Genomic DNA, 26,882 nt, shown 5'->3' on the forward strand with positions numbered 1-26,882 from the left:
ATATGAACAAGACAACAAAAGTAAAATACAAGAGTTTGAGAATGAATAATTTCATTAGTAAGAAATATAAAATACATTCAACCTCACTACAAAATACGCTCATACACACACCTAAACTACCCATCACTCTCTCACTTTACAAAGCATACACCCACCAATATTTATAAGAGGAAGACGGAAAGAAAAAGAGTAAAGAGAGAAGAGAGAGGGCCGTTGGACTGGTTCCAACGGCTAGTCAAAGTCAACTTTAGTTGACTAACAAAATAAAAAAACAAAAACAAAAACAAATATTATAAAGATATTATATATATAAAAGTATATATTATATATATACAAAGAATATGTACAAAAGATACACTTATCTTGACACCCCCCCTCAAATTTATGATGACTCATAGTAAGTTTGCAAATACAAAGTCAGGAACCCATGTCTTTAAATGTCTTCATAGTTTTCATCAAGTTCCTTGATTAGTTGCTTTCGTTGAAGGGTGTACAAAATCTTCAATATTTTCGTCAATCATTTGTTCTAAAGGATCTTCAATACCCTAATTTATTTGAGAACCTGTAAATAGAGCTAGCCAAATATCCCAACTATACAGAAGAACATATATCACAAAGACCAAATAAGATTTTAAAATATTATTTGTTTCAAATATACTGCTATATATTACGGAGAGAGGATGGTCAAACACATTAAAAATCAAAAAATACAAAACATAGAAAATAAACTAAATAATTTTAAAAGAGAGTATCAAGAAAGAAAAAAAACAACTTTAAAAATTTAACAATTTAAGCAAGATACCATAGCCATTTAAGAAGGATAAGATTGTTAGAAAGTCACATATATATGTATATACTTGAATATATATATATATATATATATGTATATATATATATATGTGTGTGTATATAAATATGTATTTAAAGTATATATGTATGACATACAATTTTGTAATATGTATTTTTATATTTCTTATTTTATTTTTCATCTTTTTTGTTTTTTAGTCAAGGTCAATAGTCAACATTTGACTATTTGACCAGCCGTTGGGCTGTTCCCAACGGCTCTAATTAGAGTCGTTGGGAAGTATTCCAACGGCTATAGCCTTGTCTATAAATAAGGGACTATTTTCCCTTTGTAAAGTATCTTTTAAGTGAGGTTTCTCTCTCAATAATATTCGGTATTTCTCATGTGCTTTGTGCCTTAGTGCACTTTGATATTTGTGCCTTAGTGCACTTTGTAATATTTAGACCTTAGTGCATTTGATGAGTGAATGTTCTTGTCAAGTTTTTATAAACTTTATTATTTGTGAGATTCTTCACATGGTATCAAAGTTTGGTTTATACTCACTCGTAAAGGTTGCCTCGTAAAGCGTGCATTGGTGGGCTACCTCGTGAAGCATGTTCGTAATTCTTCCTTGGTCATGGTTCTCTTCTCCTTTTCATCATGGGTGAATTCTTCCCGCACAATTCAAGCAACTCCAATTTTATTCCACCAGTCATGCTTGGTGAAAGCAAGTACATCGTTTGGGCTGGATACTTGGAGACATTCATAAAAGGTCAAGGTTTGTGGGGATACGGGAGAGGTATGGAGTAGATTACGAAGAAACCTTTGCTTCTGTTGCCAGGATGACAACTGTTCGAATTTTTGTAGCTATTGCAACTATTAAAAATTGAAATATATTTCAAATGGATGTTAAAAATGCCTTTTTAAATGACAAGCTCAATGAGGAAGTATACATGAATGTTCCATTTGGATTGATAGTTCTTACAGGTAAAATGCTTAAATTAAAAAAGGTACTGTATGGACTCAAACAAGCACCTAAAGCTTGGCTTGACACATTCAACAATATTATTACAAAATATGGTTTCAAACTATGTTATACCGACACAACTTTATTTATTAAGAACTCTTTTGCAGGTATTATAATTTTACTTTTATATGTTGATGACATGTTCATTACAAGAAGTGACAAAGAAGGAATTAAAAAAATAAAACAATTTTTGAAAAACTCTTTTGAAATGACTGTTTTGGGTTTTTAATATACTTTCTTGGACTAAAAGTATCATATTCTCACAGAGGATATATTTTGTCACAAACAAAATTTGCTTTAGATATCATTGACAGGTCAAGATTATCAGATGACAAAGTTGTTGACACTTCAGAGATTGTCGAAATAAAGATGCGGGCTGATGATGGAGTTCTTTTGGACAACCCAACTCCCTTCAGACAGCTTGTGGGATCTCTTATGTATCTAAGTATTACAAGATCTGTACATATAGCTAGTCAATTTCAGCATGCTCCAATATCAGCTCATATGAGTGCAGTCGTGAGAATTATCAAATACATCAGAAGCAGAGTAAATAAGGGAGTCTTCTTATCATCTTCTTCCTCATTAGATCTTATTGCATACTTAGATGCTGATTGGGGAGGTGATCCAAATAACCACCGTTCAATAACTGTTTTTTGTGTTTTTAGGTGAATCCTTGATTTTATGGAAGTGCAAGAAACAACAAAAAGTGTCACTATTATCTACGAAAGTTGAGTATAGAGCAATGACGATTACTACCATGGAAATTGTGTGGCTCAAACAATTAATTTCAGATATGAGAGTTCATCTTCAGAATCTTACAAGAGTATGTTATGACAACGAGAACTCTATATACATTACTCGAAATCGTACGTTTTATGAAACGACTAAGCATATAGAAATGGACTGCCACTTCGTTCGTGAAGAATGCTTAAAGAAAACTATTGATCTTCCCTACGTGACATCGAAATATCAACTTGCTGATTTCTTCACCAAGGCATTGTGCTCACCAAGATTCAATTTTCTACTTGACAAAATTTTAGTGATTGCACCATAAGTTTGAGGGGGACCGGTAGAAAGTCACATATATACGTATGAAATATAATTTTGTAATATGTATTTTTATATTTCTTATTTTATTTTTTGTCTTTTTTGATTTTAGTCAAAGTCACTAGTCAACATTTGATTATTTGACCAGTCGTTGGGCTGTTCCCAATGGCTCTAATTAGAGCTGTTGGGAAGTAGCCCAACGGCTATAGCCTTCTCTCATGTCTATAAATAAGGGACTATTTTCCCTTTATAAAGTATCTTTTAAGCGAGTTTTTTTTCTCACTAATATTAGGTATTTCTCATGTGTTTTGTGCCTTAGTGCACTTTGTGGTATTTACACCTTAGTGCATTTGATGAGTGAATGTTATTGGCAAGTTTTTATAAACTTGATTATTTGTGAGATTCTTCCCCTAAATCAGCATATTTTTTTCAAGAAATCATAAATATTGGTCATAAGAGAATTTGACCACTTAAGGTTCAAAGGACAAGCACATATAAAATATCAAGAAGAGATAAACAATCTTTGCATAGATAATATTTCAAAGGTTTAGAAAAATACTTAAAATGAAGGTGCAAATGATCAATTATAATAAGTAAAACACGATAACATGCATATAAAATGTAAAAATTCAAAAAGAGCTCATAACAAAAGAAGAATTAATTAAATTCATACAAAAAATACATACAACAATGCGTTTAAAATTACCAATAAGAAACTAATCTAAATATGCTCAACATATATATCCAACATGCAATTAAAGCATATTTAATGCACGTAATAATGAGTGAGAGCACTTTCATAAATCACAATCCATTAGGATTCACCCACACAACTTAAAATGGGTTTAAGCACAAAGAACCAAACAACAAACTTTATATATATATATATATATATATATATATATATATATATATATATATATATATATATAATGCATTGCAGATAGGATGCCATGAAAATTTTTCAATATACACTTTTCCATACAAGGAAAAACAGGCAGCGGAAAAGATTAGAAAGTACATGGAGATATTTAAAAATCCCACATATAACAAATCATATCAAACAAAATGAGATTTTCCAATTTCAACAACAGTATGCTCGCTGCAAGCAATCACCTCTTTGACCTCCAACTCAATATCTTCAAAATTCAAGTGTATCAGTGCATAGGATAAGAGATCAAATACAAATGTTGGCAATAACCAAACCAGTGACCATGCACTAGCAATACCGGTTATATAAACTGACAATAACAACCAGCTACAACCACAAGAAGTGCACATCCTTCACTTCACAAATGATTGTAAAACTGTAAACAACATTAGTTTCAACGAGTACACAACTCATCACACTGATAAAACAAAATCTCTTATCCAAAGGAAAAATTACTCAAATAAGAAGGGTCTATTTTACACTAAGCTTGTTTGGCTCTAGCCGCTCACTACCAAAAGGAGTCAAGTATGAACACCTCTAACACGGTTATGCCAAGTCATTTACCAGCCCTACCCAAACTCTCTCTCTCTCTCTCTCCATGTAAATAAGGAAGACCATCTATCATTTTGTTTGAAATAGGGCACTTATGTGGTGGCACACACTTGATTTACATAGATCTAAGCCCCAAAAGCAAAATCTAACCATGGGATCATGTTTAGCATGTTCTATTTATTATTTCTCAGAAACATGAGAGGTAAAAAGTACTTGTAATGAAAACAAACTTATGCCATCAAGAAGATAAAGAAAGCTGATTTGAAAATGACATACAAATCAAGACAAGAACAACAAATTTTACAAACTTTTGAGCCACCATGGTTTCAAAAACAAGATAACTAACACAATTACAAGCATCCAACATAATAACAATGAAAACAAATGAATGATACAACACACTCAACCAGAGATCAAACTGTTAATATATATATATATATATATATATATATATATATATATATATATATATAAACTGGAATACCCTATTCCGATCATTTCACTTGTAATAGGCATCAGCCCATTAGGGGCTGACTTAGTATTTTGTATTTAGTTTATTTTTTACCTTTTTATTTTGTGATTAGATGCGATTGGGCAGCTCCAACAGTTGGAGCTGCTGATCGTTGGGAGCAGCCCAACTAGCTAGCTCCCTTGTATTATAAATAGGGCTTTAAAGCCCATGTGCTCTCAATGCTTCTTGAGAGCATTTCATGCAATACAAGAATACTTTGACCCTTGTGTGGGTGGTGTGGCTTGATCGATCATGTGTTCTTCTTGATTGATTGTGTTCTTGCAAGTCCACAAGTGACGTTTATTTATAATTATTTTATTTCATTACATGGTATCAGAGCTTTGGTGTTCTTGAGGTGTTATTTCCTTTGGAAAGGCCAAAAGACGGATTGTGAGCTTGGTGGAGCATCGGTTCGTGTATCGGGAAGCACACTATTGAAGAGCTTCTTTCACTCTCTCTCTCTCCTCTCATTATTGTAAAACATGGAGAATGAAAGAGAAGTGATCGTCTCTATTCCCGTGCGACTCAATGATACAAACTATATGATATAGGCATCCATAGTGAAACACAAAATATGGGAAAAGGGTCTATGAGGTTTGGTTGATGGTACCAAAAGATATCCTAAACTCATTCTTACCAAAATTGAAAATGGAAAGGAAGTAGCTTTTTAAGGAAAAAAATGTCCAAAGCCGTCGCCGAATATGAAAAAAAATAGAAAGAGTGGAAGATGGGCCGTTCCAAGATAATTGAATGACTCATCAATAGTGTTGACATCAACAAGTGCTCTAGCTTAGCGAAATTTGACTTCACTGGTGATGCCTGAAAATATCTTAAAGATATGTATACTGATAAGGATATTGCTCACATATGCAATGTGCAAAACAAAGTGAAAACTATGACCCAAGGAGAGATGAGTATTAGGGAATAATACAATGCACTCTCTCTTCTTTGGGATGAATTGTCTCTTTTAGAGCCAAAATGTAGAACTCTGTGAAAAAAAAATTAAAACGGAGTATTTCTACAAATTTGCTAATGGGCTTAGACCCGAATTTGAAGGAACTAAGTCGGCTCTCCTTTATAGAGGAGGTATACCTACCATAGTTGAAACTCTTGAAGAAAATAGGTTGAAAAAACCATCCGCCTCAAAGGATGAAGAATCCGTACTTACTATGTCAAAGCCCGGAAATCACACTAGGAGTTATAAACCTCCTCCCTTTGTAAAAAATGAGAATGAAAGAAATTCCAATGACTATGGAAGAAGTCAAAGTGATAAAAGAAGTAATCATGAATACAAGAAGGGTGGCAAAATCATATGTTACCGTTACGAACTGGGACACATCAAGTCATTTTGCCCTAAAAAATGGAAAGAAGATTAAAGAGATGATAAAAGGGTTGTTTCGGTGGGATCATTCTTTGAAAAAATTGTAGACGAGTCCAAATGCATCAACTCATTATCTTTGGCGCAACTGATGATGACATTACAACCAATGTTCAAAAATCAAGTTTCTTCCTTTTCGGGGGCCGTATCCACAAGTGGTGACCCTGCTAAGACTTCTTGGATCCTTGCTCCGGTGCCTCTTTCCACATGACTCCAAATGAGTCCATATTATCCGAATGTCATACTAACCCAAATAACTCTTATGTTTCAACCGTTGATGGAACTTTCTTAAAAATTAAAAGTTTTAGGGTTTTTTTAAAAACAATCTTCTTCATACTCAATATTAGAGTAGTACCAAAATTTAATTTAAACCTTTTATCCGTTTTTCAAATTGTGGTTCATAGATGTAAAGTTTTGTTTTCATCTAATGATTGTTTAATACATGATATCCAGTCCGGGAAGCCGACTGAGCGAGGCCATAGAAGAGGAGATCTCTATGTTATGGACAATCTTGGGTTATCAAAACATACATTTTTTAATTTTGTGGAAAAGAAAGATATAGAAAATTGACACATAAGACTAGGACATCCTAATATGTCCAAATTTCACTTGGTTTCATTTCTTACAAGTTATAAAGAAAAAAATTTTGTTTGTGAAGATTAAATCCTTTGTAAAATGAAATCTTTACCCTTTGAGCCAAGACATTTTATATCTAAAAATCCATTTGAGTTAGTACATTTGGATGTATGGGGACAGACTCCGGTTGTATCCAAAGGATGAGTATCTATTATGTTGTGTTTATGGATGATTATATTAGCCACTCTTGGATATTTTTTCTCAAACAAAAATCTAAAGTATTTGATTGTTTTAAAAAATTTCATTGCTATACAAAGACTTAATTTAAAACCAATATTTAAATCTTTAGAACCGATTCTGGGGGAGAATTTGTGTCAAAAGAATTCAAAAATTATCTTGACCTACATGAAACTGTTCATAAAAAAATCTTGTCCTTGTACTCCTCAACAAAATGGACTAGCCGAAAGGAAGCATAGATAAATTGTTGAGACCACTAGAACACTTATATCAAGAAATGTTCCAAAAATGTTTTGGGCCGAAGCCGCCCTTACGGCGGTTTATTTGATAAGGAGAATGCCTTTAAAAAACATTGAAAACATCTTTCCTATTGAAAAATTATTTAAAGTATCTCTTGATTATAAAAGGTTGAGAGTCTTTTGGTTGTAAATGTTTTGTCCTTACCAATAAAAATGACAAACTTTCCCCAAAAGCAATTCCTTGTATTTTTTTAGCCTATGCCGAAAATCAAAAGGGATATAGATGTTATGACACTAAAATGAACAAATTATATGTTTCAAGAAATATTACTTTTCTTGAAAACAAAAATGAGTTTGGTAAAGAGAAAATCCATGAGAATTGCGATTATTCATTTCTTTTTAACCTTGTCATTTGTAAACACCCCAAATTTTCACTCACCTCCCCAACATTTCCACCAAGCATCAACATCCAGCCTCTGAAATCGCTGGAGGGCAAAATGGTCATTTTCTGAGCCCGGACCTTACAAAAGTCCAAATTTCATCTGAAACTCTCAAATTTTCTCTATTTTTATCTCAGATGTTCAAGATTTTACTCCTGACAGGAGACAGACATCTCCAAGTCTTGGTTCAAGATTATATTGCATAAGACATGTCATTGCATATCATTGCATGAGCATTTCAAATCACTGCACTGCACAACATGTCATTTCGAGGTCCAGAACTCTTGATTTCAAAATCTTCAATCCAGATTAGAATTTTAACTCTTTTTAAAATTGATTTCAAAACCCTGGGTCTTCAAAATTATCAATTTTTCCCATTTTACCCTCAGGACTCTGAATTTCAAAATATTTCCTCAGGAAAACCATCTGGATAGTTTTCAATATGGATTTGAGTCACTTCACCTCAGATTTTGCCCTTTTTGACAATTTTAAATATCTTTCTTTTACAAAATCGCCCTACAAGGGCCAACTCTTTCCAAAATTCCTGTTTTGCCCATTAGTCCAGATTTTATGAAAATTTCAAAAAGAAGTTGTGGTTTTATCCTTATTTCAATAAAGAAGCAATGTGGGACCCACACTGAGGTGGTGTCACACAAGCTTTCCTTTTGAAAATTTGAATTTTGAAAAACCCAAAAATATAGGAGCCTTGTCCCCTGGATTGGTGCCACTTGTCTTTTCTCTCTCCTCCCATTTACATGCCATGTGTCAGCATAGGGTTCACCTAGAGTCGGTGCCACATGTCACCCTCCCTCTTCTGCCAAGTGTCAGTGTGGGGCTACCTTAAGAAGCCGCCACATGTCTGCCATGTGTCAGTATCCATCCTGCGCCATGTGTCATTTCAAAGACTACCAGAAGATGCCAAGTGTCATAGGTTGTCTTGTCTAGAAAAAGTGGAGTTTGTCTCCTCTGAGGTGACGCCACTTGAAGTATGTCTCCTGCAGGGGACACGTGTCAACCCCTCCTTCCTTCTAGAAAAGTAGCCTGACACATGTCCTCTCCCTATTTTTTTCAGAAAAGTAGGAAACATGTGTCACTCCTAAATTCCTACAAAAAAGGTAGGCTTGTCTCCTCTGAGGTGGCGCCATTTGGGGTGTGTCTCCTGCAGGGGACACATGTCAAGCTCTCATTTCCTCAAAAAAAAGCAAGTGCCATGTGTCATCTCCTGCCCTCTTCAGAAAAACTAGAATTCAAATATTCAAATCTCCTCATAGGTGGCGCAGATCCTGAACTTCTACCTTTTCCATGTTGTCTGAGATGGCGCCACATGGCTTGGCCCTCCTTCTCTCCCCTCTGCCACGTGTCATTCTCTGCTTCTTTCAGAAAAAGTAGAGGACACATGTCTTCTCCCTACTTCTTTCAGAAAAGTAGGAGACACATGTCACTCCTGGCCTTCTTCAGAAAAAGCAAACCATTTAAAATTCAAACAAGGCACTAGGTGGCGAAAATCCGGAGCTCTGATTTCCCAGATGGCCTATGAGAGCGCCACATGTCCCTTCCCTCCTTCTCATCCCTCTGCCACGTGTCATCTTCTACTTCTTTCAGGAAAAGAAGGTGACACATGTCTCCTTCTCATTCCTTCAGAAAAAGTAGAGGACACATGTCCTCTCCCTACTTTTTTCAGAAAAGTAGGAGACACATGTCACTGCCCTCTTTTTCCTCCCTCTTGCCACATGGCATTGTAGGAGCCACCCTGAGGTGGCGCCACATGTCCATCCTCCATTCCTCCAGGGCCAACCTCCATTTGAATTTCAAACTTCCCCCTGAGGTGGCGCCATTTGAGAAAGCCTCTCCAGACAGCTGACACTTGTCCGCCACATGTCCAGATCTCCTTTCACCAGAAAAAGCAAAATTCAAATTCCTCTAAGGTGGCGCCTTCTGAGCCCACTGCTCTGTTCTTCTGACATGTGTCAAACACCTTTTGAGGTGGCACCATTCCAGGACTCCACTTGGCTCCATTTTTATTTTTTATTTTATTTTTAATAAAGGTAGCCCACCATGAGGTGGCGCCACCTGAGGACTCCCTACAAAAGGTGAGTTTGAATTTCAAATTCCAAGAGAGCACCCTCTGAGGTGGCGCCTTCTGGGAGCTCCCTGCAGAGAGAATCAAGCTAACTTTTGAAAAATTCCAAATTCCCCTTGCTGAGGTGTCTCACCCACAAAATTTCCATTTTTTTGATTTTTCTCAAAAATTAAAACACCTTTTGAGGTGGCGCCACCTGAGGGCTCCCTGCAGAAGACAAATTCGAATTTCAAACCCCTCAGATGACACCCCCTGAGATGGCGCCACATGGAGGGCTCAGATCCAGCCTGTTTGAAATTCAATTTTTTTTCAGAAAATCTATAAAAACAAGGCTCCATGTCCAGCATAGGGAGATAATTTTTTTTGGCTCTGGTGAACTTGGAAAATCCGACCTAGCCTTCCTAGAATCAGATTTTGAACCTTGGAAATCGTGCCCCCTTTGGCGCATTGAAGAAGGTGGAGTAGAGCTCGTGCTGTGGCCAATTCAATTCCAACAGAGGTCGATTTTTGTGAACCATCTGAAGCCCGGAGCGAAGAACGAAGGAAACTCGTGATAGCTGCCCATTTCAAGAGCTCCTACGCTGCGTAACGAAACAAGGTGCACTTCTTTTCCCATTGATTGGATTCCATAATTCGAATCGGGAGTCGTTTGAAGAAAGAGCTCATCCGAGGGATGGATTGAGCTATTCTCATAAAACGACATACATAAAAATGTTTCATTATGCTTCCTTGATGATTTTTAACATTCATATAGTTAGCTAGGTTTAATTTGCATTTTATTTCATTCATTTAGTACATTTCATGAATTAATTAGGATTAATTTAGCCTTTATTTCAATTCTGCTTATTTTCAGTAGGTCTCTGTTTTTGTCAGTCAGTCCACACGTCATTTCATGCATTTGTTTTTTATTAAAAATCCCCAAAAAATCACGGAATGCGCCCTTAGGTGTCCCTGAAATTTTGCCAAAAATTCGGAGGTATTTGAATTTGTTTACTGCGGTAAACATTCAAAATGGCAAGTCGGGTTTTGTTACCCCGGATACGTTTTGAAAATCATTTTCCGACTTGTAAAATCGAGATATCCCTCATGGGAGATCCGATTTTCGATCCGAAAGATGTTTTGAATTCGGGAGAATGTCTAGTTTTTAATATGATTTTTTTTAGATTTTTCTGATTTTTTTTAATGTCTGACAAAAATCCGAGATGTCGGTACACGTGTCAGAGCCTAATTTGGGCCTCTGAGATCTTGGATCGACTTAGGGCTATGGTTTCTCTTTGTGTGTTGCTCCAAATCCAAAACTGTAAAAAGTGAAAGTGGTGTCCGAGATGTCCTCTGTTTGAATCTGAAAGCCTATAATTTTTAGAACAGTGTTGACCCCTACTTCGGATTTTTTTTGTCAGCCCCCTGTTTTGCTACATTTGTCTGTTCTATTAGTTTAGGCAGGAGTAGTTATATTTTTATCGGTGTTTATGTTGATCAAATGCCGAAGTCATAAACATGAAAGTTGTTCATGTAGGTGTCGTGCATAGCTCTGATTAATTTCATAAATTTCCATGGCCGTTTTGTATTTTTTTTAGCATTTTTCATCAGATTAGTATGATTTTTACCTCTGTCTGAACTAAATCCCTGTTATTGAACTCACCATGGCTCAAATCCCGAGGCTATAAAAACCAAAAATGTTCCATTTCGGGTCTTTTAGCAGTCTGAAAAATATCAGAAGTTTCCATGGTGTAAATCTTGCATTATCATATTAGGCATTGCATTTGGTTCGGATCCATAGGCAAAATCCACCATTTTAGGAATTTCTTTGAATTTTGACATTTAAATCATATCATTTCATGATTTTTAGCATTCTAGACTGTTTATCAGAGTAAGTAGATGCTTCATACCGAATTTGGTGCAATTTGGAATCCATTTGAGGTTCGGATTATCCACAATACCAAAACAAGGCCCCGCAGGACCCGGATCCAAGTGAAAAACAAGCGAAATTCGTTATTTTGGCTAAATTTCAAAATGTCAAATTCTGATTTTACAGTCCTAATGTGTTTAGAAGCATGTCATACTGCATTTCATCATCATTGAATTTAATTTGAATTTCGAAATCCCAATTTTACTAAGTTTTCCTTCAAAAAACCCTGATTTTAAAGGTATAACTTTATAATTAGGGGTATTTTGGTCATTTTGACCCCAATTCCGAATTTCAAACTATTTTCTACTGAATTTCCGGCATTTACATCATTTCAAATATCAAGGAAGCACGAGAATAGGGTTTATATCCAATTAAATCCAATAATTTCATAATATTATTGGAAAATCTTGGAAAAACCCACATATTTGAGCTAACCCAATTTCAAGCTTGGCAGGGACATTCCAAAGAAGGAGCTGAAGTCTGCAAATTTCTTTTATTTCCTTTATTTAGTGATGTAATAATGCAAATTTTGGAATAAGAGATTTAATTTCCTGCTTAGACTAGGATGCATATCATATAGTTTGAATTTATGCAATATCATGTCTCTATGATTCATACATCTCATTTCAAAAGCACTATGGATGTTCACGAATGGCACGTGCACCAACTCTTAGGGAGTTGATGGACTCGGTGGGATCCATATTTACGGCCCTAGTCGGAATATGGACGAGACCCAGATCCATCATCTTTCTACTAGTCACATTGAGCCTACACTCTTAGGCTATCTTAAAATGCACATCATATTTCCAAAGTTTTCAAAATCATGTGTATCAAATCAACTAAATTCTGAACATATTCATGGCCACAGTCAGGATATGTGAAGGATTTATCTTGACTTAATGCATATTTTTCCAATAAATCTCTTAGAAAATCTTTTCAAAGTGCATTCATTCACTCATGTCATTTGCATCATGAAATCATTGATTTTCTCAAGATTTTCTCAAGAAAACTTCATTCTCAAGAAATCGATTTCTCAAGAAACTCTAAGGATTTTTTAAAATCGGTTTTCCAAAGACAAGTTTTTTCACAGTTTTCCCTGGAAAATGATATTTTCTTAAGAGATTCAAAAGAGTTTTCCAATCTTTCTCCAAGATCCAAAATCGATTTCCAAGTATTTCAAAAGGTAAAATTCCCAGGATTTCGATTCCCCAAGTTTTGAATTTCCTTCTCCAATGAGCTTTCCTATAAATCTTCCATCATTTTCCTAAGAAAACTCTCAAAGTCCAAGTTTTCCTAAGAAGTGTTTCCCTTTTCAAAAGGTTCATCTTTTCTCAAGAATCACTTCCATTTTCCCAGGATTTTCAACCATTCATAATTTTCCCAAGTCTTTATGAACTTTCCTGAGATTTCAAATCTTTTTCATCTGAGTTTCCTGAGAAATTGACTTTCAGCTTTTTCCTGAGAGAATCTTTTCAACTCCAAATATTTTCTAAGCATACATCATGTTTTCCAACTGGCATTTTCCAAAATCTCATAGCACATGCCTGAATTCTCTATGCATTTAGGATAGAACATAACTTTGATAATTTCGCTAAGTCAAGCATAGTTTTGGTCCTTGGTTCGATTACCCCTGTTAAAGGCGGAAGGAACGGTCGAACCTCGTACCGACAGGTCGAGCCCCATCCCATGGATTTTCCCGCAATTTTCAAAAACGGAGGCGAGTATTTCAAAACAATTTCCAAAATCCGGTCAAGTTTGAAGCGCGAAAGCGTTTTCCCTCTTTTTCTTCCGCAAGGAAGGGGAAGACGGGAGAAAATTTTCGCGACGATAACAGGTTTGGCGATCGTGATGGGACTTGTCCTTGTCTGACCTAAATTATGCTTGACTTAGTTCAATTATCAAAATTATGTTCATAAAATGTCAGCTCTTTTACTTTCAATATCATGTGAACCTAGGAGCCTAGATTCTGACCTAGCTGACATTGATTACATATAGTTTAGGCATGGTTTGGTAGGACCATATTGAGGAGAAGCTTTCATGCTCACATAGACTTAGGTCTAAATACAACTCTCCTCAATTTAGGATCTGAATGCAAACAATGTATGCTTCTTCAAAGTTTTCAAAATCTATCTCTCTAGGACTTAGAGCCCTCTATTTCTTGCATGTGATCATTTTTTCAAAACCTCAATTACCTATCATTACCCGGTCTTCACGTTGCTGGGCTCTCTTCCAGAACCATAGTTCGGGACAGAGCCTCACAACTGGGCCAACTATTTGGGTTAACACCCCCCTACTACGTACCGCGGGCCACAGTCCGAAGTATATCGGTAGGCGCTCAAGGATGTTGGAAAACCTTACCTTAGAACCGGAGTTGAAACTCTATGCCACGTACCTTGGATTTCGATTCGGGTATATCAGCATAACTGGATTGGACAAAGATGATCTGAACCTAGAGTTACGATTAAGGTCCTACAGCTGTTTTCAAATTGATGCATCTAGAGTCAGCCTTTTAGGGAGTGCTGAATGTGCATAAATGTTTGTGCAGGATGTGATTGTATGTATGATTTTCTCAATTCTTTATGTTTCCCAATGTTTTTCAACTCATTAGGTCTTTTTCCAAATATCCTTATTTTCTACAAGGTCTTTTTCTCAAACCTTGGATGATTTTCTCAAATATCCCATTTCTTTCAAAACTCCAGGTGATTTTCCATTCTCTCGTTCTACTGGATCTCAGATTTCCAGCCTTATTCCAATCCTGCCTGCAAATTTTTGAAATTTCAAATTTTGCTTCAAAAACTTTTCCATATCTCCCAGTATATCTTCCAAATTTTATCCAAATTTTTGACATGTCTTTTCAATTCCATCATTTGTTTTTCCCTCAAGAGTGTTGGTTTCAAAATTCTTTTTTTCCATCATGCTAAACATCTCATGTGGTTCTGCAGAGGGCATTGGCATAGTTGTGTGATCCTGACAAGATCAAAGACCGTGCGTGCTACTTCAGCACATTAGTTACAGACAGTGAGTGAGAAATGGATTCCATAAAGTCTGTCAAAGAGGGAGCTCAGACCATCAAGGAGGAGATTGATCCCGCCATATATCGGTTGTTCAAAAGAATGATGATTGAGATATTATCCGAGCAAGCTGCAGCCAATTTCGGAAAAGTTCCTGTTAAAGAAGGGGCATCGATCACCATCCCTATGAGCATCATTGGAGACCACAACAGGGCAACCAGTTCTAAACCCAGCAACAACAAAAACAGAGGCAGTCAAAGCAGCAAGTTAGAAGAGTCTAAAGATTTGAAAGGAAAGTATTCTAGAATCCAGAATAGACCTTTTCAATCCAGCCCTCAGCAAAAGGAAAAAAATCAAGGAAAACCAAAGCACGGAAACTGGAGCGGCGATCGAGATTTCACTCCTATAGACAAGCCACTCGACGAAGTCCTTGAATACATGTTGATTAAGGGATTAGTGAAGCTCCCAAAGGCCACAACTCCTCCCACCATCATGGGAAGGTTCAAGAATCAGTTTTGCAAATTCCATCGGGCAGTAGGGCATGACACTGATCGATGTTTTGTCTTCAAAAACATTGTGCAAGACTATATTGATAAGAACCTGTTTGTTGAAAGCAGAGAAGAAGAACATCCAGTAGCCCTAACCAAGAAAGAAGTCAGCATTCAACAGAAATCCAACAATCCGAAGAAGATAAAGCGTGATGGTTGGAGTTATGATCGCGAGTTTACTCCTTTAGGTGAGCCAATCGAAGAAATTCTTGGATATCTGCTCGCGAAGGATATGATCAAACTTCCAAGGATTGTGGATCCTCCCGTCACCATGGGGAAATGGAAAGATTGTTTCTGCGAGTTCCATCGGGCAATGGGGCACGATACTGAACGTTGCTTCGTTCTAAAAAATATTGTACGGGACTACATCGATAAAGAGCTTTTGGTGTCGGAAGAAAGGGAGGGACGAGTTGCAGTCCTGACCAAGCCTCTCCCAGATCACTCTGAAGAATGACAATGCCAATGCCTTCTCATTTTGTCAGGACGATATAGTCCTAGTGGTTTTCCTTTTTCAAGTCATCATCCTTTTTAGGCATCAATAAAATCATCAACTTTTCTCATTTAATTATGACATTCTTCTTTTGGTTGTTCTGCTTTGTTATTATTCTCTCTCCCCCATTACACTGGGGCATCTTTTTGAAAATTTGTTTTCAAGCATTCTATATGCAGGCAGGATAAACAAATTCCTCATCTCATGCACTTGTGCATTCATATGCATCAACTCATATTCATTTGCATTCAATTGCATTAATAACAATCTGGTCGGTATTGGGATTTCAACAAACAGTCCCATCACGGTCGTCAAACCTGTTATCGTCGCGAAAATTTTCTCCCGTCTTCCCCTTCCTTGCGGAAGAAAAAGAGGGAAAACGCTTTCGCGCTTCAAACTTGACCGGATTTTGGAAATTGTTTTGAAATACTCGCCTCCGTTTTTGAAAATTGCGGGAAAATCCATGGGATGGGGCTCGACCTGTCGGTACGAGGTTCGACCGTTCCTGCCGCCTTTAACAGGGGTAATCGAACCAAGGACCAAAACTATGCTTGACTTAGCGAAATTATCAAAGTTATGTTTTATCCTAAATGCATAGAGAATTCAGGCATGTGCTATGAGATTTTGGAAAATGCCAGTTGGAAAACATGATGTATGCTTAGAAAATATTTGGAGTTGAAAAGATTCTCTCAGGAAAAAGCTGAAAGTCAATTTCTCAGGAAACTCAGATGAAAAAGATTTGAAATCTCAGGAAAGTTCATAAAGACTTGGGAAAATTATGAATGGTTGAAAATCCTGGGAAAATGGAAGTGATTCTTGAGAAAAGATGAACCTTTTGAAAAGGGAAACACTTCTTAGGAAAACTTGGACTTTGAGAGTTTTCTTAGGAAAATGATGGAAGATTTATAGGAAAGCTCATTGGAGAAGGAAATTCAAAACTTGGGGAATCGAAATCCTGGGAATTTTACCTTTTGAAATACTTGGAAATCGATTTTGGATCTTGGAGAAAGATTGGAAAACTCTTTTGAATCTCTTAAGAAAATATCATTTTCCAGGGAAAACTGTGAAAAAACTTGTCTTTGGAAAACCGATTTTAAAAAATCCTTAGAGTTTCTTGAGAAATCGATTTCTTGAGAATGAAGTTTTCTTGAGAAAATCTTGAGAAAATCAATGATTTCATGATGCAAATGACATGAGTGAATGAATGCACTTTGAAAAGATTTTCTAAGAGATTTGTTGGAAAAATATGCATTAAGTCAAGATAAATCCTTCACATATCCTGACTGTGGCCATGAATATGTTCAGAATTTAGTTGATTTGATACACATGATTTTGAAAACTTTGGAAATATGATGTGCATTTTAAGATAGCCTAAGAGTGTAGGCTCAATGTGACTAGTAGAAAGATGATGGATCTGGGTCTCGTCCATATTCCGACTAGGGCCGTAAATATGGATCCCACCGAGTCCATCAACTCCCTAAGAGTTGGTGCACGTGCCATTCGTGAACATCCATAGTGCTTTTGAAATGAGATGCATGAATCATAGAGACATGATATTGCATAAATTCAAACTATATGATATGCATCCTAGTCTAAGCAGGAAATTAAATCTCTTATTCCAAAATTTATTACATCACTAAATAAAGGAAATAAAAGAAATTTGCAGACTTCAGCTCCTTCTTTTGATTGTTCCTGCCAAACTTGAAATTGGGTTAGCTCAAATATGTGGGTTTTTCCAAGATTTTCCAATAATATTATGAAATTATTGGATTTAATTGGATATAAACCCTATTCTCGTGCTTCCTTGATATTTTGAAATGATGAAAATGCTAGAAATTCAGTGAAAAACAATTTGAAATTCGGAATTGAGGTTAAAATGACCAAAATACCCCTAAAATTAAAGTTACATCTTTAAAATCAGGGGTTTTTGAAGGAAAACTTGGTAAAATTGAGATTTTGAAATTCAAATTGAATCAAATGATGATGAAATGCACTAAGAGATATGATGACATGCTGCTAGACACATTAAGACAGTAAAATCAGAATTTGGTATTTTGCAATTTATCAAAAATAACGAATTTCGCTTGTTTTTCGCTTGGATCGGGGTCCTGCGGGACCCTGTTTTGGTATTATGGATGATCCGAACCTCAAATGTATTCCAAATTGCACCAAATTCGGTATTAAGCATCTAAACACTCTGATAAACAACCTAGAATGCTAAAAATCACGAAATGATATGATTTCAATGCCAAAATTCAAAGAAAGTCCTAAAATGGTGGATTTTGCCTATGGATCCGAACCAAATGCAATGCCTAATATGATAATGCAAGATTTACACCATGGAAACTTCTGATATTTTGCAGACTGCTAAAAGACCCGAAATGGAACATTTTTGGTTTTTATAGCCTCAGGATTTGAGCCATGGTGAGTTCAATAACAGGGATTTAGTTCAGACAGAGGTAAAAATCACACTAATCTGATGTAAAATGCTAAAAAAATACAAAACGGCCATGGAAATTTATGAAATTAATCAGAGCTATGCACGACACCTACATGAACAACTTTCATGTTTATGACTTTGGCATTTGATCAACATAAACACCGATAAAAATATAACTATTCCTGCCTAAACTAACAGAACAGACAAATATAGCAAAACAGGGGGCTGACAAGAAAAATCCGAAGCAGGGGTCAACACTGTTTCAAAAATTATAGGCTTTCAGATTCAAACAGAGGACATCTCGGACACCACTTTCACTTTTTACAGTTTCGGATTTGGAGCAACACACAAAGAGAAACCATAGCCCTAAGTCGATCCAAGATCTCAGAGGCCCAAATTAGGCTCTGACACGTGTACCGACATCTCGGATTTTTGTCAGACATTAAAAAAAATCAGAAAAATCTGATAAAATCATATTAAAAACTAGACATGCTCCCGAGTTCATAACAGCTTTCAGATTGAAAATCGGATCTTCCATGAGGGATATCTCGATTTTACAAGTCGGCAAATGATTTTCAAAACGTATCCCGGGTAACAAAACCCGACTTGCCATTTTGAATATTTACCACAGTAAACAAATTCAAATGGCTTCGAATTTTTGGCAAAATTTTAGGGACACCTAAGGGCGCATTCCGTGATTTTTTGGGGATTTTTAATAAAAAACAAATGCATGAAATTACGTGTGGACTGACTGACAAAATTAGAGACCTACTGAAAATAAGCAGAATTGAAATAAAGGCTAAATTAATCCTAATTAATTCATGAAATGTACTAAATGAATGAAATAAAATGCAAATTAAACCTAGCTAACTATATGAATGTTAAAAATCATCAAGGAAGCATAATGAAACATTTTTATGTATGTCGTTTTATGAGAATAGCTCAATCCATCCCTCGGATGAGCTCTTTCTTCAAACGACCCCCGATTCGAATTATGGAATCCAATCAATGGGAAAAGAAGTGCACCTTGCTTCGTTACGCAGCGTAGGAGCTCTTGAAAGGGGCAGCTATCACGAGCTTGCTTCGTCCTTCGTTCCGAGCTTCGGATGGTCCACCAAAATCGAGCTCTGTTGGAATCGGATTGGCCACAGCACGAGCTCTACTCCACCCTCTTCAATGCACCAAAGGGGGCACGATTTCCAAGGTTCAAAATCTGATTCTAGGAAGGCTAGGTCGGATTTTCCAAGTTCACCAGAGCCAAAAAAAATGATCCCCTATGCTGGACATGGAGCCTTGTTTTTATAGATTTTCTGAAAAAAATTTGAATTTCAAACAGGCTGAATCTGAGCCCTCCATGTGGCGCCATCTCAGGGGGTGCCACCTGAGGGGTTTGAAATTCGAATTTGTCTTCTGCAGGGAGCCCTCAGGTGGCGCCACCTCAAAAGGCTATTTTGATTTTTTGAGAAAAATAAAAAATGGAAATTTTGTGGGTCAGACACCTCAGCAGGGGGAATTTGGAAATTTTCAAAAGTTTGCTTGATTCTCTCTGCAGGGAACTCCCAGAAGGCGCCACCTCAGAGGGTGCTCTCTTGGAGTTTGAAATTTAAATTCACTTTTTGTAGGGAGTCCTCAGGTGGCGCCACCTCATGGTGGGTGTTTTTTATTAAAAATAAAATAAAAATAAAATTTTGAAGCAAAGTGGGACTCTGGATTGGTGCCACCTCAAAAGGTGTTCTGAGGTGTAAAGTTGAAAGCAGTAGGAGCATGCCATGTGGCGCCATCTCTGGAGGTGCTTAACATGTGTCAGAGGGATAGGAGTGGAGGAAGCAGATTGTGCCACCTCAGAAGAATTCAAATTCTACTTTTCTGCAGGAAAGAAGAGGCTGACATGTGGCATTTCCTCAGAGTGACTCCTACGATGCCATGTGGCAAGAGGGAGGAAAAGAAGGGAAAGGGACACGTGGCACCATCTCAGACAAAATAGAAAAGGTGAAGTTCAGGATTTGCGCCACCTCAGTCTGGAGTTTGAATATTTGAATTCTAGCTTTCTCTAAAGGAGGCAGAAAGTGACATGTGTCACTTGCTTTTTCTGAAGAAAGCAGAGAATGACACGTGTCCCTTGCTTTTTCTGAGAAGAGCAGAGGGTGACATGTGTCACTTGCTTTTTCTGAGAAAAGCAGGGAGTGACATGTGTCTTCTACTTTTTCTAAAGGAAGCTGGAGATGACATGTGTCATATACTTTTCTGAAAGAAGTAGGGAGAAGACATGTGTCCTCTACTTTTTCTGAAGGAGGTAGAAGGGGACATGTGTCACCTGCTTTTTCTAAAAGAAGCAGAGAATGACACGTGGCAGAGGGGAGAGAAGGAGGGCCAAGCCATGTGGCGCCATCTCAGACAACATGGAAAAGGTAGAAGTTCAGGATCTGCGCCACCTATGAGGAGATTTGAATATTTGAATTCTAGTTTTTCTGAAGAGGGCAGGAGATGACACATGGCACTTGCTTTTTTTTGAGGAAATGAGAGCTTGACATGTGTCCCCTGCAGGAGACACACCCCAAATGGCGCCACCTCAGAGGAGACAAGCCTACCTTTTTTGTAGGAATTTAGGAGTGACACATGTTTCCTACTTTTCTGAAAAAAATAGGGAGAGGACATGTGTCAGGCTACTTTTCTAGAAGGAAGGAGGGGTTGACACGTGTCCCCTGCAGGAGACACACTTCAAGTGGCGCCACCTCAGAGGAGACAAACTCCACTTTTTCTAGACAGGACAACCTATGACACTTGGCATCTTCTGGTAGTCTTTGAAATGACACATGGCGCAGGATGGATACTGACACATGGCAGACATGTGGCGGCTTCTTAAGGTAGCCCCACACTGACACTTGGCAGAAGAGGGAGGGTGACATGTGGCACCGACTCTAGGTGAACCCTATGCTGACACATGGCATGTAAATGGGAGGAGAGAGAAAAGACAAGTGGCACCAATCCAGGGGACAAGGCTCCTATATTTTTGGGTTTTTCAAAATTCAAATTTTCAAAAGGAAAGCTTGTGTGACACCACCTCAGTGTGGGTCCCACATTGCTTCTTTATTGAAATAAGGATAAAACCACAACTTCTTTTTGGAATTTTCATAAAATCTGGACTAATGGGCAAAACAGGAATTTTGGAAAGAGTTGACCCTTGTAGGGCGATTTTGTAAAAGAAAGATATTTAAAATTGTCAAAAAGGGCAAAATCTGAGGTGAAGTGACTGAAATCCATATTGAAAACTATCCAGATGGTTTTTCTGAGGAAATATTTTGAAATTCAGAGTCCTGGGGGTAAAATGGGAAAAATTGATAATTTTAAAGACCCAGGGTTTTGAAATCAATTTTGAAAAGAGTTAAAATTCTAATCTGGATTGAAGATTTTGAAATCAAGAGTTCCGGACCTCGAAATGACATGCTGTGCAGTGCAGTGATTTGAAATGCTCATGCAATGATATGCAATGTCATGTCTTATGAAATGCAATCTTGAATCAAGACTTGGAGATGTCTGTCTCCTGTCAGGAATAAAATTTTGAACATCTGAGTTAAAATTAGAGAAATTTTGAGAGTTGCAGATGAAATTTGGACTTTTGCAAGGTCCGGCTCAGAAAATGACCATTTTGCCCTCCAGCGATTTCAGAGGCTGGATGATGATGCTTGGTGGAACTGTCGGGGAGGTGAGTAAAAATTTGGGGTGTTTACATCATTGAACATGAAAAATGTGAAAACATTCATGATGTTCATGAGAGTGACAACGAGGACACTCATGATGCACATAGGAATGAGAATGAGGGCCTTGATGGTATAGACCTATTTTATAATGAAATTCAAACTTTTACACGACGTACCAAAGAGACCATCCACCATGTGCTTTAGAAAAATATTCTCAAAATCAAGATGTAGAGTCTTCTAGTATTAGAAAATCCATAAGAATTTCAAAGGCTTCTAGTAGATTTGTATCATATGATTCTTTTGAACCTAGGTATAGATCGTGTCTAATGGCTATACACTCATATATAGAACCAACGTCCTACTATGATGCTAAAAATCATCAAGAATGGATTAAGGCGATGAATGATGAATTAAAAGCTTTAGAAAAGGCAAAAACTTGAGAAATTCAAACATTACCTAAATGAAGAAAAACTATAGGATTTTGATGATGGGTCTACATGATAAAAACTAAATGGAATGGGACATTAGAAAGATATAAAGATAGCTTAGTAGCCAAAGGATAAAGTCAAGAATATGGGATAGACTATGACGAAACATTTGCTCAAGTCGCTTGAATGACCACTGTTAGAACCCTTATTTCTATAGTATCAATCAAAAAATGGCCAATGTTTAAAATGGATATAAAAAATGCCTTTTTGAATGGTAATCTCAATGAGAAAGTTTACATGAATCCTTCACAAGGTTTAAGTTTAGTACATAGAAAAATCCTTCAGTTACAAAAGCTTTGTATGGTTTAAAACAAACCCCCAAAGCTTAGTATGATAGGTTCAATAGTACGATGACACAATTTCATTTTAAATCTTGTTATACTGACACTGTATTGTTTGTTAAGTCTTTTAATGCAAGAATGATAATATTACTTCTTTACGTTGATGATATGATTATCACAGAAGGTGACAAACAGAGAGTTAATGATATCAAAGATGTGCTCAAAGACAACTTTAATATGATAAATCTTAGTTTTCTACGATACTTTCTTGGAATAGAAGTGACTTACTCACCTCGTGGTTATTTTTTGTCGCAGAGTTAGTATGCAGTAGAGATCATAGAACGGTCAGGACTCTCAGATGAAAAACGAGTTGATACTCCAGAAGTTATAAATGCGAAAATGAAGAAAGATGATGGAGAACCTCTGAAGGATCCAACTCCATGTAGACAAATGATTAGAGTTTTGTCTTATCTCTCCATTACTTGTTCTGATATTTCTCGTGCTATTCATTCTGCTAGTCAATTTTAGCATGCTCCCACTATAGTACATATGAGTGCTGAGAATTGTTAGATATATTAAAAATTCTATTAATTATGGATTATTTCTTTTATCTTGTTCTTCGTTAAAAGTTATTGCATATTCTGACTTTAACTGGGGGGATGTGAATGATAGATGCTCAATCACTGGTTCCTGTATTTTTGTAGGTGATTCTCTAATTTTATGGTGATGCAAGAAGCAGTAGAAGGTGTCCTTCTCTTCCACTGAAGCTAAGTACCAGGCCATGGCAGCAACTACGTCTGAGTTAGTATGGTTGACACAATTATTAGAGGATTTGAGAGTTTACATTGAATAACCCTCAAGATTATGTTGTGACAACAAGAGCGCTTTATACATTGCAAGCAATCATACATTCTATGAGAGGATCAAATACATTGAAATGGATTGCCGCTACGTTCGTGAATAATTTTTAAAGAAGACCATCATGTTACCTTACGTTCCATCTAAGTATCAACTAGTAGATTTCTTCACTAAAGCGCTATCGTCACCAAGATTTCACTTCTTACTTAGTAAACTCTCGGTTGTTACACCATGAGTTTGAGGGAGGGTGTTAAGATATATATAAACTGAAATACCCCTATGAGTATTTTGGTCATTTCACTTGTAATAGGCATCAGCCCATTAGGGGCTGACTGTGTATTTTGTATTTAGTTTACTTTTTACCTTTTTATTTTGTGATTAGATGTGATTGGGCAGCTCCAACTAGCTGTTGGAGCTGCTCCCAATAGTCACAACAATGTGTGACCGTTGGGAGCAACCCGACTAGCTAGCTCCCTTGTATTATAAATAGGGCTTTAAAGCCCATGTGCTCTCAATGCTTCTTGAGAGCATTTCGTGCAATACAAAAATACTTTTGACCCTTGTGTGGGTGGTGTGGCTTGATCAATCATGTGTTCTTCTTGATTGATTGTGTTCTTGCAAGTCCATAAGTAACATTTATATTTAATTGTTCTATTTCATTACATGGTATCAGAGCTTTGGTGCTTTTGAGGTGTTATTCATTCGGAAAGACCGGGAGGAGGATCGTGAGCTTGGTGGAGCATCAGGAAGCGCACTATCGAAGAGCTCCTCAATAAATCTTGTATTATCTTCCTTTCACTTTCTTTCTCTCTCTCTCCTCTCATTATTGTAAAAACATGGAGAATGAAAGAGAGGTGATCGTCTTCATTCCCGTGCGACTCAATGATACGAATTATGTGATGTGGTCATCCGTAGTGAAACACAAAATATGGAAAAAGGGTCTATGAGGTTTGGTTGATGGTACCGAAAGAGATCCTAAACTCATTCTTACCAAAATTGAGAATGGAAAGGAAGTAGCTCTTCAAGGAAAAGAGATGTTTAAAGCCGTCGCCGAATATGAAAAAAAATGGAAAGAGTGTTAAGGAGAGACCTCCCTATCGACGACCCTGAGAACAAGTAGGTGACTCCTTGGGGTCTTAGCCATTTGTTGTTAATATGAAAGTATGTAATTAGGTTCATTAACGAAGGAATGAACCTAATTACATACTTTCCCTTTAAATGGTTAAATAAAATCCAAATCCAACTTATTTGTGATTCTATGGACTAGGTTAGATGATTTTGAGAGGACTTGATTCAGGCGACCATCAGTCGCTTATAGATCTTCTTCACATTAGATGGTAAAAAAAGTTCTTTAAGCCTGATTTAGATCCTTCTCTCTTCTTTTTTCTGTTTTTCCTTTTTATAGGTTATAAATTGGGAATAACACCTGTGAGATTCGAACATGAGACCCCTTGGTTACGATAGTTTGCCCTAATCATTTATTCGACCCCATTTTGATCCTCTTTTCTCACCTAGTAACTCGACGATGTGCATAATCACTACTAACATCATCCTCAATCCATCATCGCAAGAGTCGCCCATGTGGCCAGTGGAAGATGGGTCGTTCCAAGATAATTGGATGGCTCATCAATAGTGTTGACATCAACAAGTGATCTAGCTTAGCGAAATTTGACTTCGTTGGTGGTGCATGAAAATATCATAAAAATATGTATAATCTTAAGGATATTGCTCACATATACAATGCACAAAACAAAGTGAGTACTATGACCCAAGGAGAGATGTGCATTAGGGAATATTACAATGCACTCTCTCTTCTTTGAGATGAATCGGCTCTTCTAAAGCCAAAATGACATTGCCCCCAAGATGTAGAACTCCATGAATAATAAATTAGAACTGAGCATTTTTACCAATTTGTTAATGGGCTTAAACTCGAATTTGAAGGAACCAAGTCGGCTCTTCATAAAGGAGGTGTACGTACCATAGTTGAAACTCTTGAAGAGTTAACTATGAAAGAAAATATGTTGAAAAAACCATTCGCCTCAAAGGATCCTGGAAATCACACTAGGAGTTATAAACTTCCTCACTTTGTAAAAAATGAGAATGAAAGAAATTTTAATGACTATGGAAGAAGTCAAAGTGATAAAAGAAGTGATCATGAATACAAGAAAGGTGGCAAAATCATATGTTACCATTGCTATAAACCGGGACATATCACCCCCAACAAACATCTCTGGTTTCACAACACTGGGTGCACACAACTCACCTCATATCATGCATCAAAGAAAATTTTGTGATGGACAAAACTAATGCCAAAAGAAGGCAAGAAAACCCACAAAATCAATTTCCAAATAAGGGAGTTTATATATATATATATATATATATATATATATATATATATATATATATATATATATATATATATATATATATATATATATATATATATATATATATATATAAGAGTCGATTTGAAAAACAAAGTTTCAAATCATAACCAATAAAGGGAGTGAAAAAACTTTGAATGAATATGACGCAATCAAAACAAGATGACAAGTCACAAGTTTCATAAACCCCATTCCATCATCTGGCTTTTGCTTTCCACTACAAGCAAGACACTCAGGTCTCTTTTTTTCTATTTTTGAATCATGTTACAGCTGCTGATGTGTTTTAGGAGTCCCCTTTACCTTTTGATTAGAAAGTATTCAATCTGTTCAATGTCTGATAATTTTAGCTTGTGGGCTCTTATGAACCATGTGAAAATCAAGATCTTAACTATGTTCTGTTTTTAGTTTATTGTTTTTCATTTTTTTCTTTTTATCTTTCTAAGAGTTTGAAAGTAGGAGTAATATGATGGAAGCATCAGTGAAAGTCCATGCCATATTATATATAATATATCTTTAGCCGGATAACAACTAGCAAGAGAAATGACCTAGTGCAAGTGTGGTTTTTAGATCAGTTGTGGTAAATAAATATGATCTGGCTTGTTGAACATTGAAGAATCACATAATGCACCATGAGTCCTGTGGTGAGGCCTACGTGATTTTTCAAATGGAAATCACAACTCAATAGGAGTACTTGGATTAGATGGCTGAATCTTAGTAAGAAATTTTTAATAATCGACTTTTGTGCAATTCCTTTTTACATCTTGATGCAGGCTTGTGGTTAATTAGTCCTTTTTAAGGTGAACAAAGTTTGTACATTGTGTTGCTTTCAAGATGACCTCATCTGAAATTTGCATATAGGAATGATGCACTGAAACTGCAATTCAAATGCCTGTTGTGAAAATTGTCCTCACACATTTGTGGGTTAAGTTCATGTTTGTTCTTGCATATGTGTGCTTAATTTCGTTAAGAGGGA

General features: G+C 36.6%; 1 protein-coding gene across 1 annotated transcript in view; it reads left to right on the top strand.

Annotated features, from left to right (window-relative positions):
- LOC149837740 (pentatricopeptide repeat-containing protein At1g26460, mitochondrial-like) overlaps positions 1 to 26,882 on the top strand; it is a 40,662-nt gene that overhangs the window by 11,485 nt on the left and 2,295 nt on the right. The window lies entirely within an intron of this gene.

This window comes from Nuphar pumila, chromosome 5 (genome assembly GCF_984573655.1).
Source record: "Nuphar pumila chromosome 5, dmNupPumi1.hap1.1, whole genome shotgun sequence".
NCBI lineage: Eukaryota > Viridiplantae > Streptophyta > Magnoliopsida > Nymphaeales > Nymphaeaceae > Nuphar > Nuphar pumila.